At 42.4% G+C, this 14725-nt stretch overlaps 1 pseudogene; it reads left to right on the top strand.

Moving 5' to 3' along the window:
- Positions 1-14338, top strand: part of LOC124032969 — a 46940-nt pseudogene extending 32602 nt beyond the window's left edge.
- Positions 14339-14725: the final 387 nt, after the last annotated feature.

The raw sequence follows: 14725 nt of genomic DNA, 5'->3' as shown, positions 1-14725 counted from the left end.
GAAGAACACATCAAGACCATTTCGAGGACAGCTTTTTTCCATCTACGTAACATTGCAAAAATCAGAAACTTTCTGTCCAAAAATGATGCAGAAAAATTAATCCATGCTTTTGTCACTTCTAGGTTAGACTACTGCAATGCTCTATTTTCCGGCTACCCGGATAAAGCACTAAATAAACTTCAGTTAGTGCTAAATACGGCTGCTAGAATCCTGACTAGAACCAAAAAATTTGATCATATTACTCCAGTGCTAGCCTCTACACTGGCTTCCTGTCAAAGCAAGGGCTGATTTCAAGGTTTTACTGCTAACCTACAAAGCATTACATGGGCTTGCTCCTACCTACCTCTCTGATTTGGTCCTGCCGTACATACCTATACGTACGCTACGGTCACAAGACGCAGGCCTCCTAATTGTCCCTAGAATTTCTAAGCAAACAGCTGGAGGCAGGGCTTTCTCCTATAGAGCTCCATTTTTATGGAACGGTCTGCCTACCCATGTCAGAGACGCAAACTCGGTCTCAACCTTTAAGTCTTTACTGAAGACTCATCTCTTCAGTGGGTCATATGATTGAGTGTAGTCTGGCCCAGGAGTGGGAAGGTGAACGGAAAGGCTCTGGAGCAACGAACCGCCCTTGCTGTCTCTGCCTGGCCGGTTCCCCTTTTTCCACTGGGATTCTCTGCCTCTAACCCTGTTACGGGGGCTGAGTCACTGGCTTGCTGGGGCTCTCTCGTGCCGTCCCTGGGGGGGTGCGTCACCTGGGTGGGTTGATTCACTGTTGTGGTCGGCCTGTCTGGGTTTCCCCCCCCTTGGGTTGTACCGTGTCGGAGATCTTTGTGGGCTATACTCGGCCTTGTCTCAGGATGGTAAGTTGGTGGTTGAAGATTTCCCTCTAGTGGTGTGGGGGCTGTGCTTTGGCAGAGTGGGTGGGGTTATATCCTTCCTGTTTGGCCCTGTCCGGGGGTGTCCTCGGATGGGGCCACAGTGTCTCCTGACCCCTCCTGTCTCAGCCTCCAGTATTTATGCTGCAGTAGTTTATGTGTCGGGGGGCTAGGGTCAGTTTGTTTATCTGGAGTACTTCTCCTGTCCTATTCGGTGTCCTGTGTAAATCTAAGTGTGCGTTCTCTAATTCTCTCCTTCTCTCTTTCTTTCTCTCTCTCGGAGGACCTGAGCCCTAGAACCATGCCCCAGGACTACCTGACATGATGACTCCTTGCTGTCCCCAGTCCACCTGGCCATGCTGCTGCTCCAGTTTCAACTGGCCTGGGCCCTAGGACCATGTCCCAGGACTACCTGACATGAGGACTCCTTGCTGTCCCCAGTCCACCTGGCCATGCTCCTGCTCCAGTTTCAACTGTTCTGCCTTACTATTATTCAACCATGCTGGTCATTTATGAACATTTGAACATCTTGGCCACGTTCTGTTATAATCTCCACCCGGCACAGCCGGAAGAGGACTGGCCACCCCACATATGCTCTCTAATTCTCTCTTTCTTTCTCTCTCTCGGAGGACCTGAGCCCTAGGACCGTGCCCCAGGACTACCTGACATGATGGCTCCTTGCTGTCCCCAGTCCACCTGACTGTGCTGCTGCTCCAGTTTCAACTGTTCTGCCTTATTATTATTTGACCATGCTGGTCATTTATGAACATTTGAACATCTTGGTCATGTTCTGTTATAATCTCTACCCGGCACAGCCAGAAGAGGACTGGCCACCCCACATAGCCCGGTTCCTCTCTAGGTTTCTTCCTAGGTTTTGGCCTTTCTAGGGAGTTTTTCCTAGCCACCGTGCTTTTACACCTGCATTGTTTGCTGTTTGGGGTTTTAGGCTGGGTTTCTGTATAGCACTTTGAGATATCAGCTGACGTACGAAGGGCTATATAAATAAATTTGATTTGATTTGATTTGATAACTGTATCTCTGAATGTGTATATTTCCCAGTGATCAGATTCACATCTGCTAGATGTTGGGTTATTTCTATGATTAAATATTAAACTATTTCTGAGAAGATGTAATGTGATATTAGCCTTCTAAATGAAATAATTGTTTTTCATATGAAGTCCTAACCAAGTCATTGGCCACACCCATGCGAGCACAGACCTCACAGCAAAAGGAGGGAACGTCCCTTCATCCCCGAGTGCTTATTAAATAGGACTCATGACGAAATGTCAATTAGGTCAGAGGACATGCGAACGCGGTCCACACGCACAAATGGTTAAGAAATCTACAAAACTAAAGACCAGACAGCGTGAAGAAGTGGCTACATGGCTGAGAAATGGTTTAAAACTAGAGACCAAGCAGGTGGACAGTGTGAAGCGGATGTCACGAATGGTTAAGACACTTTGAAACACTCTGAAACATTCTCGAGTGAAGAAGATGAAGACTACACAGGAACATTCAGTCTGCAGCTGTTTAAGTACTTTAGTCAAGTAACCTCGACCGGGAACCACCGCGTGGTACTCTGAAACATCCGTTAATTTCCCTATCAAACGACCATTGGTACGTCTTATGTATGCATGTTAACAGAGCTACAACTACGAAAGACTTTGAACTCTGGTGGACAAACCAGAGACTTTCTGTTGAATTACTCCCCAGAAGGATTAAGTGTTTTCAACGGAGAGACAGCAAAGACATACACACGTAAATACACTACTGTTCAAAAGTTTGGGGTCACTTACAAATGTTATTGTTTTCCATTAAAAAACATACATGAAATTCGTAGCAAAATTAATAGGAAACATAATCAAGACATTGACAAGGTTATAAATAATTATTTTTAATTTAAATTGTGTCCTTCAAGCTTGGTTTTGTCAAAGAATACTCTATTTGCAGCAATTGCATCCTTGCAGACCTTTGATATTCTAGTTGTACAATACGGTCAAGTTCTCAATAGGGTTAAGATCCGTTGACTGCGCTGGTCACTCCATTATAGACAGAATACCAACTGACTGCTTCTTCCCTAAATAGATATTGTATAGTTTGGAGCTGTGCATTAGGTCAATGTCCTGTTGTAGAAGGAAATGTGCTCCAATTAAGTGCTGTGGTATGTCATGGTGTTGCAAAATGGAGTGATAGCCTTCTTCAAGATCCCTTTTACCCCATACATATCTCCCACTTTACCACCACCAAAGCACCTCCAGACCATCACATTACCTCCACCATGCTTGACAGATGGCGTCAAGCACTCCTCCAGCATCGTTTCATTTTTTTCTGCGTTCCTCGAATGTTCTTCTTTGTGATCCGAATACCTCCAACTTAGATTTGTCTGTCCATTACACTTTTTCCAGTCTTCCTCTGTCCAGTGTCTGTGTTCTTTTACCCATCTTAATCTTGTCTTTTTATTGGCCAGTCTGAGATATGGCTTTTTCTTTGCAACTCTGCCTAGAAGGCCAGCATCCTGACGTCGCCTATTCACTGTTGACGTTGAGACTGGTGTTTGCGGGTACTATTTAGAAAAGCTGCCAGTTGAAGACTTGTGAGGTGTCTGTTTCTCAAACTAGACACTCTAATGTACTTGTCCTCTTGCTCAGTTGTGCACCGGGGCCTCCCACTCTTCTTTCTATTCTGGTTAGAGGCGCTGTTATGTTCTGTGAGTAGTACACAGAGTTGTACGAGATCTTCAGTTTCTTGGCAATATCTCGCATGGAATAGCCTTCATTATTTAGACCAAGAATAGACTGAAGATTTTCAGAAGAAAGATATTTGTTTCTGGCCATTTTGAGCCTGTAATCGAACCCACAAATGCTGATGCTCCAGATACTCAACTAGTCTAAAGAAGGCCTGTTGTAAATTGCCTCTTTCAGCTGTGCTAACATAATTGCAAAAGGGTTTTCTAATGATCAATTGACCTTTTAAAATGATGAACTTGGATTAGCTAACACAACGTGCCATTGGAACACAGGAGTGATGGTTGCACTTGAAAGTTAGTTGAAATCAAAGCTAACATCGACACACGTTCACTGCTACTATCAACTGCTACAAATCACAAATTATGATTTTTTACAAGTTATGTATACTGAACCAAAATATGAATGCAACATGTAAAGTGTTGGTCCCATGTGCTAAAATAAAAGATCCCAGAAATGTTCCATGGCACAAAAACCTTATTTCTCTTAAAGTTTGTGCACATATTTGTTTACATTTCTGTTAGTGAGTATTTCTAATTTTTCCAAGATAATCCATCCACATGACAAGTGTGGCATATCAAGAAGCTGATTAAAAAGCATGATCATTACACATGTGCCCCTTGAGCCGGGGACAATAAAATGACACCCTAAAATGTGCAGTTTTGTCACACAACACAATGCCACAGATGTCTCAAGTTTTGAGGGTCGTGCAATTGTCATGCTGACTGCAGGAATGTCCACCAGACCTGTTGCCAGAGAATTTAATGTTAACACCTCTACCATAATGTTGATAACTTGGCAGTACTTCCAACCGGCCTCACAACTGCAGAACACGTGTTACCACGCCAGCCCAGGACCTCCACATCCAGGTTCTTTACCTACGGGATCGTCTGAGACCAGTCACTTGGACAGCTGATGCAACTGAGAAGTATTTCTGTCTGTAATAAAGCCCTTTTGTGGGGAAAACTCATTCTGATTGGCTAGGCCTGGCACCCCAGTGGGTGGGCCTGGCTCCCAAGGGGTGGGCCTATGTCCTCCCAGGACCACCCATGGCTGCACCCCTGTCCAGTCATGTGAAATCCATAGATTAGGGCCTAATGAATTTATTTAAATTGACTGATTTCCTTATATGAACTGTAACTCAGTAAAATCTTTGAAATTGTTGCATGGTGTGTTTATATGTTTGTTCAGTATACATTATGATATGTTCACAGCCTTCCTAGGGGTAATTTAACATGAGGTATTTGTCACGTTGTTATGAGTATGTGTTTCTTGTTATTTTGCATAATGTATATTCTTGTATATCATTATGTTTGATGATTTATTCCAGGCTGTCAGGTTAACATGAAACCACATAAAAAATCAACATAATTATTAGAAAATGGTCAGGTCAGTGATTCTGCGGCCATGTACAATGGATGTGCTGCTGGATGTCATTTGTCCCTTCTGTGCCTCATGTATCAAATGGCCTCTCCTGTGGGTTTTTTGTAACAGTATTTTTATTGGAATTTCACAATTTTCACCCATATTAAGAGATACAACAGAGACAAAGCACACAGAACAAAAACAGCACCCACTTACACATATCTACGCGCATATATATACACATACATACATACATATACCCATGCATATACACACACATACGCATACATACGCACACACACACACACATACACACCCATACATACGTACACCATTTTCCTCTTCTCGCTCGATGCTTCTCTCACCCCATCACCATCATTGCATCTCTCAATACATACATTTTATACAAACTTACAAACAGAAATTAAACAAAAAGGCTCAGTTTAAACCAAGAGGTTAGGTTTCACACATGGAACGTACAGTGTAGTTCTGAAATACATAGATCCCCGCCATTCTAAGAGAATCGTTGCAGCATAATAGCTGATACCTCAGGTTCTAGATAATTTAGATAAGGTTCCCATACTTTGTAGAACTGGTCTGTTTTAGAATGCAATGTACATGTCAGATATTCCAGAGGCACCCATTCAAATAGTATCTTATGCCAATCTTTAATAGAAGGAACCTTATCACTAATCCACTGTAAAACCCACTCTCCTGTGGGTTTAATTCCAGTTCCCTTTCAGCTTAGAGAAATGTTGCCTGCCAAGCTTCAGCTTCCATCTCTGTCAGGCCAGCAAAGACCCATGGAACATTTGCTTTCTGACAGCTACCCTTCCAATTTGGGGGTCAAGTCTATTTATGTCCAATTGGAAGTCTCTGGTTGTGTCCCAAATGGAACCCTATTCCCTGTATAGTGCACTACTTTTGATCAATGCCCATAGGGCAGTTGTAACTCTTGGGTCCAAAGGAACACATTCCCATTGTTTGACTGTCATGAGATTGTGTCATCTCTCTCTCTCCATGTTCACCCCCATATGGAATCATGTAGTAACCAACAAAGTGTTAAACAAATCAAAATATATTTTAGATTTAATATTCTTCAAAGCAGCCACCCTTGGCCTTGATGACAGCTTTGCACACTCTTGGCATTCTCACAACCAGCTTCATGAGGTAGTCACCTGGAATGCTTTTCCAACAGTCTTGAAGGAGTTCCCACATATGTTGAGAACTTGTTGGCTGCTTTTCCTTCACTCTGCCGTCAAACTCATCCCAAACCCTCTCAATTGGGTTGAGGTCTGGTGATTGTGGAGGCCAGGTCATCTGATACAGCACTCTATCACTCTCCTTCTGGGTCATATTGCCGTTACACAGCCTGGAGATGTGTTTTGGGTCATTGTCATGTTGAAAAACAAATGATATCCCCACTAAGCCACTGGTTCTCAATCCTGTTCCTAGGGACCCAAAGGGCTGCACATTTGCTTTTGCCCTAGCACTACACAGCTGATTCAAATTATCAACTCATCATGAGGCTTTGATGACTTGAATCAGGATTGTAGTGCTAGAGCAAAAAATACTGCACCCATTTGGGTCGCCAGGACCAGGATTGAGAACCACTTAACTAAGCGCAAACCAGATGGGAAGGCGTATCGCTGCAGAATGCTGTAGTAGCCATGCTGGTTAAGTGTCCCTTGAATTCAAAATAAATAATATAAAAAATCATAATTTTTGAGTGACTACCTCATCTCTGTACCCCACACATACAATTATTTGTCCCTCAGTCGAGCAATGAATTTCAAACACAGATTCAACCACAAAGACCAGGGAGGTTTTCCAATGCCTCGCAAAGATGGGCAAGTATTGCTACATAGGTAAAAATATGGGTCATGGATCATTTAGCTATTTGATTTAGAATTTTAGGACTGCAGGTATCCCCCCCATAATATAATATATATATATATATATATATATATATATATATATATATATATATATATATATATATATATATATATATATATTTGATAAAATATTACATTTGGCTACCACTATAGCCCATAGAAACACATTAAATAAATTGTAAAGACAGTCCACGCAAAAATTAGTAGGCTTAAGGTTTCGAAGTGTCTGGAAAGCTCAGGAAATACTTTTGTTTTTTGACACCTACGTATTTAACTTGTGTTTTTGTTAGCAATACTACCTCCATACTTCCATTCATTTTTAAAACCGTCATAGTCCTGTGACACTTGTGGGGGTCATCGAGCAAAACAGAGAACACCATCATATTTGCGAGAATTACATTTTTCCATAGAGTGGTTTGTAGCCCAAACAGTTTGGACGCTACAGACAGAAGTTGGTGTATTGGCGGTACCAACTTCACATGAGGCCTGTGGGGCTTGTGGTGGTCATAGAGCAAAATGTAGATCAAACCGTTCTTACGCTATTGACGTTTTTGTGAGATGACAGATTTTCCGGATGTCTCATGATCTGACAAACACAGCTCACATTCCACCGCAGATGCAGAAGGCTGACGACATAGGTGGATGTTGGGGATTGCAGAAAACAGATATCTAGCTTAAATGGACAGATTTGATTTATTATGTTACTTCCTGTTTGAAATAAAAGACTAAAGATCTGTCAGTCAACTTTGATTGATCTTATTGGTCTATGTAGTTCTGTCCTTGAGCTGTTCTTGTCTATTAAGTGGCACAGCGGTCTAAGGCAGATCTTCAAGAGAGTATTGGTCTACGTTTTGATCATCATTGAACCCTTGGTTACCCTTGTGCTCTGACACTTTGTGTGGGTTGGGTTCAGGAACGTAGCAATCAGCTTGATTGTAGCGGTAGTCGTTTGGCTGCCAACGTTTTTATAGTTATTTGACATGGTGGTTATTGGTATCGTGGTTTCATGGTAGATACTTATTGTGCGTCATCTCTCAACGCTCCTATCCCTGATAACACACCCTATCTGGAGTGAGTGGTCCTGTTCAATATTGAAAAGTGAGATGCACCCGCAAGCTCTCTGAGTTCTGAGCTTGGCAAATCAGTGTGGGCTGTAGGGCCTAAGTAGTTAATGTGGTGGGGATACATGTTCGACAGAAACACTTGTTTGAATGGTGTAATAGCTCTTCCATTCCTGTTTCAGTGAGTAGGCCAAAGTAAGTCGAACAAACCTTAAGACAGTATGCTTGTGGGTGTTCATTCCGAGCTTGTTTGACAGTGTTAGCCAACGAGCTGTCGTGTTTGTGAGTCGCAGAACCACGGATTTCTATTTTCAAAGACGTGGCAAGTTTTGCATAGTCGTTTTGCACGTGTTGCTGTTGTAGATGGGTGAACCTTGTCTAATCATATAAAATTATAACTTGTCACATGCGCCGAATACAACGGTGTAGTCCTTACAGTGAAATGCTTACTTACAAGCCCTTAACCAATAATGCTTTCAGAAGATTTTAAGAAACTAAAAAGTAATAAATAATTAAACATTAGCAGTAAAATAACAATAGTGAGGCTATCTACAGGGGGTACCGGTACAGAGTCAATGTGCCGGGGGACCGGTTAGTCAAGGTAATTGAGGTAATATGTACATGTAGGTAGAGTTATTATAGTGACTATGCATAGATAATAAATAGAGAGTAGCAGCAGCGTAAAAGAGGGGTCTGGGTAGCCCTTTGATTAACTGTTCAGGAGTCTTATGGCTTTCGGGTAGAAGCTGTTAAGAAGCTTTTTGGACCTAGACTTGTCGCTCCAGTACCGCTTGCTGGCTTGAGTCTTTTGTGTTTATTCGACATTTGCTTCAAAAGGTAAAGCTTGTCAGTATCCGTAGCATTTGGGTAGCCATCCAAGGCGTCCTCTATGTCTGCTAAGAACATCTCAGTGTCGTTTGGCTTCCCTGGAACGGGGTCAAAGGTGCGTACGTTTTTGACAATTTTGTCAAGGCGTTCCATGCCAAGTGCGCTGGGAATGTTTGCTTCATCCTGTGGGGAATTTTGGGCCGTAAGGCCTGTGCCTTTTTTTATATTGTCGCAATTTCTGCTGTTTGTTCGCTTATAGAATTGTGATCTAACATTCTCAGCCCTTTGGCATAATTTGGGATTATATCGCTGCTGAGGTCAGCAATCAATCTTTCCGTGGGTGAGGGTTCACTAATTAGTGGGGTAATGGGGGCCACCCCCTCTGATAGCTTGCACATTATTATTACTATTGTTATTATGTTTGGATTTTGAGTTGTTGGAAGTTGCAAAAAATATTTTAATCAATTTATAGACATTAATGAATCATCAATACTGGATCAGTAATTTGGGAGTTGGACTTGAATGATCTTGCAAATGTAATTGATTTAGCAATGTTAATGATTAATCATACATGTGTAGGCTATCTGGGATTTAAACTTGAATTAACCTGAAAGTGTCGCTGTATATATGTTAAGATTAACACATTTAAAATGTCTCATTGGTTGGAACAAATTCATTTGGTCTTCATCTGAATGATCTACCTGGTAAAGATGTTTGTTTGGCAATTTAACTTCCTTGTTAAATCATTCATCCACCTCTGGCCTGCTCGCCTCCCTACCACTGAGGAAGCACAGTTCCCGCTCAGCCCAGTCTAAACTGTTCGCTGCTCTGGTGGTGGAACAAACTCCCTCACGACGCCAGGACAGCGGAGTCAATCACCACCTTCCGGAGACACCTGAAACCCCACCTCTTTAAGGAATACCTAGGATAGGATAAGTAATCCTTCTCACCCCCCCCCCTTTAAGATTTAGATGCACTATTGTAAAGTGACTGTTCCACTGAATGTCATAAGGTGAATGCACCAATTTGTAAGTCGCTCTGGATAAGAGCGTCTGCTAAATGACTTAAATGTAAAATGTAAATGAATGAGACAACGACATCCAATCAGTTGAGATTGGTTGGATATTATAAAGTGTAACCAGTTGTTACAGATGTGATAAGATGTTTTGCCCCCAAGCCGTTCTTGTACAAGAATGTTCACTTCAAGTACAAAAAGGTTGTTGCCGATTATTCACCACAAGGGGTCAGTTACACCTGAAAGCTGAAATCACAAGGGATTCCAGCAAAGGCGGGACTTCCGTCGTCCAAAGCGCGGGATTTCCACTGTAAGCAAAGGAGAATGGCTTCTCTGTTTGTTAGCTTAGCTTCTAATGCAAAGCCAGCTGTTCTTGTACAAGAATGTTCACTTCAAGCACAAAAAAAAGTCTCCTTCAATTCGGGAACGGGGGTTTGCTAACAACGTCTCACTTTCAATCCAATCAGCAATACTTCTAGCAATGTTACCGGAACACGCGCGCCAGAGAGATAATACTTTGGTTCGGCCAAACTATTATATCTTCTCAAATTTCTTATGGCTGCTTGTTACAAAAGACATGGAGAGGATGAGAGAGAGAGGGACAGAGACACTTAATGTTGGTACATTTAGAAACTACTCTCCCTTAATAGTACTCCTATTCTTTGCACACGAACCACCGCCTGCTTGGAGAAAGAAATCATGAATGTATTTATGTGAAAATGCCTTGTTTCTCTGTGTATCTTTCTGATCCGGGCCTCCCTGGAAAGGGGGTTGGGCCTTTTGGTGGCACGCTTTTAAGGCTCTGATTGTCCAAAAGGGGTTCCCACCCATCTTCTACTGTTGTTCTCCTCTGCAGTCGTCCGGTATCCGGTGACTTGTTGTGTAGTCCTGAACAGAACTACAGAGTTAATTCTGCTTCCATTCGCTCTGGAAGATGCTTCTTTGAAGATAGGCTAGCCAGCCGTGCCGATGGTTCCCAGTGGGGTGATGAGAGTAGCATACTCCGATAGTTTGGAAAGATTAGTAGAATGGTCCAACTTAAGTTCACTTTTCTAGACACTTAGGACAGGTAATCAGCCATACCAGTGATTGTCCGGTAGGGGACTTTATCATCTTTAACTCATGTTGAGATTCACAGTTCAAACCACTTTAAATGTGAGCTGCAGCTCTATGTCTCTCTGGTCTGGTATGTTAATTCGTAACCCATCTATTTATGCAGTTTGTTCAAAAGGGGCGGTTCCATCAGGCTGACACGCTCTCTGACCTCACTCAAGGCCGTGACTTGCCGTGACTTGCCACTTGTACAAAGCTATGTAAAACTATATCGTATGGCTCCGAAAATCATGTCCCCCTCTTAACAAAAATACTTTCATCATTTTTAATTTATTATGTACAATGCATCGGATGAAAACTTGGTAAATGTAGTGGGTATACTTTCCGAGTTACAGTATTTCCTTTATAAATGTTTAATGACATCACAAAATAACACATATGACATAGTGTTCTTTAGATTGCCTCTGACCATTCCCAACATTATATATTAAAAATGTTGTTCTAGTATTTGCTTTAGAACGTGTTAGAGTTTTGTTGGAAAAACTTTATGAAACAAAGGCACATTCCTCTGGTGAATTTCGAGAGGGAAACCTGAATCTTCTCTCCTTGATTTACAACAGAGTGTGAGATGTTATTCTCCAAAAGTTCCCACCTCCACCCCTCTGCGGGTGAGAGGGGGTCTAGTTGCAGTTATTTATTGCAACGCTGATCTGACCTATTTAGGTCCTCACAGGACAGTCATGACAAGAGACTTGTCCCAAAGCCACTCCTTCGTTGTCTTGGGTTGTTGTCCTGTTGGAAGGTGAACCTTTTCCCCAGTCTGAGCTCCTGATCGCTCGAGGTTTTCATCAAGGATCTCCCTGTACATTGCTCCGTTCATCTTTCCCAGATCCTGACTAGTTTCTCAGTCCCTGCCACTGAAAAACATCCTCACAACATGATGCTGCCACCTCCATGCGTCACCGTTGGGATGGTGCCATGTTTCTCATGGTCTGAGAGTTCTTTAGGTGCCTTTTGGCAAACTCCAAATGGGCTGTCATGTGCCTTTTACTGAGGAGAGGCTTCTGCCTGGCCACGCTACCATAAAGACCTGATTGGTGGAGTGCTGCAGAGTTGGTTGTACTTCTGGAAGGTTCTCCCATCTCTGGTTCTAGGTCATCTCCCAGTCAAAACTGTTCGCTGCTCTGGCCCCCCAATGGTGGAACAAACTCCCTCACGACGCCAGGACAGCGGAGTCAATCACCACGTTCCGGAGACACCTGAAACCCCACCTCTTTAAGGAATACCTAGGATAGGATAAGTAATCCCTCTCACCCCCCCTTTAAGATTTAGATGCACTATTGTAAAGTGACTGTTCCACTGGATGTCATAAGGTGAATGCACCAATTTGTAAGTCGCTCTGGATAAGAGCGTCTGCTAAATGACTTAAATGTAAATGTAAATCTCCCTGACCAAGGCCCATCTCCACCGATTCCTCAGTTTGGCTGGGTGGCCAGCTCTAGGAAGAGTGTGAGAGAAAAATTACGTATTTACCTGATTTGTTTGATATTAACCCTTTCACACGTACCATCACACGGGTGTAATCATTCTACAGTGGTCCCTGAAGCGTACGATCACACCCGTGTGATTAGAACACTCATTTAGAATGCTCGTTTAGAACGGCAGTTTCGAATGACGCAACAATCAGCGTTTGAGCTGGCCACACTTTTTTCAGAAACTATTTACACAAACACAGTCCTTACAAAGTTATGTCCAGAATGTCAGCAGTTTATTTTTGGATGTAATGTTCAGATATTCACAGAAGTACTGTATATATAGCATAACACAATCATCCTAACCGGAAAAATGTAGGCTACATTTGTCCTAGCACTGAGGAAAGATTGACCCAACACAAGCAGTCATATTTTCTAACTCTCGGCTGACATAAACTACAATATGAATTAGCTAATAGCAATTACTATATATAATTAATCACATCACGGGTGAGCTCACCATTGATCAAAATAACTAGGTAAAACACTTTTTAGAAATCGAAAGTAATCCGACGACTGCCATCCTAAGTGACCCGTTGTACAAAATAAGAAATGTTCTTATCAGCCTGACATCAGCATTTGGACTGGTCTTTGTGCCATACAAGGACCTATGCATTGATGAGTCCCTGATGTTATGGAAAGGTAGGCTGGTGTTCCCTCAATATATATTCCCTCCAAAAGGCACAGGTTTGGAGTCAAATTCTTTGTCATGTGCAACGTGAAGACAGGATTTGTCCTGGATATTATAGTTTACACAGGGTCCACCACTGACATCAGACATTATGAGGGGCTTGGGGTGTCAGGGTCCGTGGTGATGACCATGCTGGTTCCTCATCTCAGCAAGGGACACACTTTGTACGTGGACAATAGGTACAGCAGTCCCACACTCTTCCAGCATCTGCTCTCCAACAGCACAGGGGCCTGTGGCACAGTCAGGTCGAACAGGAAGGGGATGCCGGCATTCGGTTGCAGGAAGATGCAGAGAGGGGAGGTGGAATTCCAGGAGAATGGTCAACAGCTGGCAGTAAAGTGGCATGACAAACGAGACGTGGACCACCTGACGGGAGAGAGAAAGATCCAACCAGATTGTGTGCTTGATTATAACCTCAAAATGGGGGCCGTGGATAAGGCGGACATGATAAACAGCTTTGTGGAATGCACTCAGAAAACAACCAAGTGGTATAAGAAGATATTTTTTCCATCTGATCGCCACTGCTGTCCTCAACGGCAGCATAGTTCACCGCCAACTAACAGGTGAGATGATTACTGAACAAGTTATTTTTGTAATTGGGTGTACAGTTCACATACAAATCCATTATGCAATTATAGTGACAATATCTCACCCGCCAACCCACTGCCTCATCATCCTCTAACTTTCCTCATCCTCCCCACTCCCTCATAGGTAAAGTAATTACCTACCAAAAATACATTGAGAACCTCATGAGAGAGCTGCTGGAGGAGCACCACACCCCTCGGTGCCCATCCACTGGGGGTCGTCCTGCTGTAGACAATCCCCTATGCCTCACTGCACGACATTTTCCCTGCAAAGTCCCTCAAACTGGTTCTCAAGGTAGTCGCACACAGAGGCACTGCAAAGTCTGCCTGTCTGGCGCCAGGAGAATTAAGCAGAGGAAGATAAAAAAGACATGTATTTCACCATGCTTTGAGGAGTATCACATGCTCAAGCATTATTGAGCACATCTGCAGCAATAAGTGACTGACTGACCTGACCAGTGACTTGACAGGTGACCAGCCATGATACTATGCCTTAGAGATGGGGGTGGAAATGCAGTTGTTGTTCAGTCACTGCATGTATATTAAATATGGGTTATGCATATTCATTTTTTTTGTCCTCTAGTAAAACAAGTTGTTGAACCAACTACCAATACTGCAATAAAATAGATGACTATTACATATTGGCATATGTGTTTTCTTGCTGTGTTTTCATCCAGTACAATTGTTAAGGAGTGTACGTTAGCATACAAAAGCTGTCCTCATTCTTCAGCTCCAAAGATGTCCAGCTCCAGTTATGATATTGGCAAATAATGTTTGTGTTTTCTGAAAGTACAGAATAAAGAGGAATTATTCATTAGAATACAATATAAGGATATAGCAATAAAACAACACTACAAAGAAGTAACATAATAAACACTGCTATAAAAAATATTTTATTGTATTGACAAAATCACAGATTTGAGTTATAACAGTAAGAAACTAACTTTTGAGCTCCACACGGGGGCAAGGTAGGGCAGAACAGAGCTATGCTGAATAGACCAAATAAACAAATCATGGTAATATTTTTATTTAATTTAACTAGGCGAGTAATTTAAGAACAAGTTATTATTTACAAT

Source organism: Oncorhynchus gorbuscha, linkage group LG04 (genome assembly GCF_021184085.1).
Source record: "Oncorhynchus gorbuscha isolate QuinsamMale2020 ecotype Even-year linkage group LG04, OgorEven_v1.0, whole genome shotgun sequence".
Classification (NCBI taxonomy): Eukaryota; Metazoa; Chordata; class Actinopteri; order Salmoniformes; family Salmonidae; genus Oncorhynchus; species Oncorhynchus gorbuscha.
Note: the sequence above shows the minus strand (reverse complement) of the source record. Positions and strands in the feature narration are given on the sequence as shown.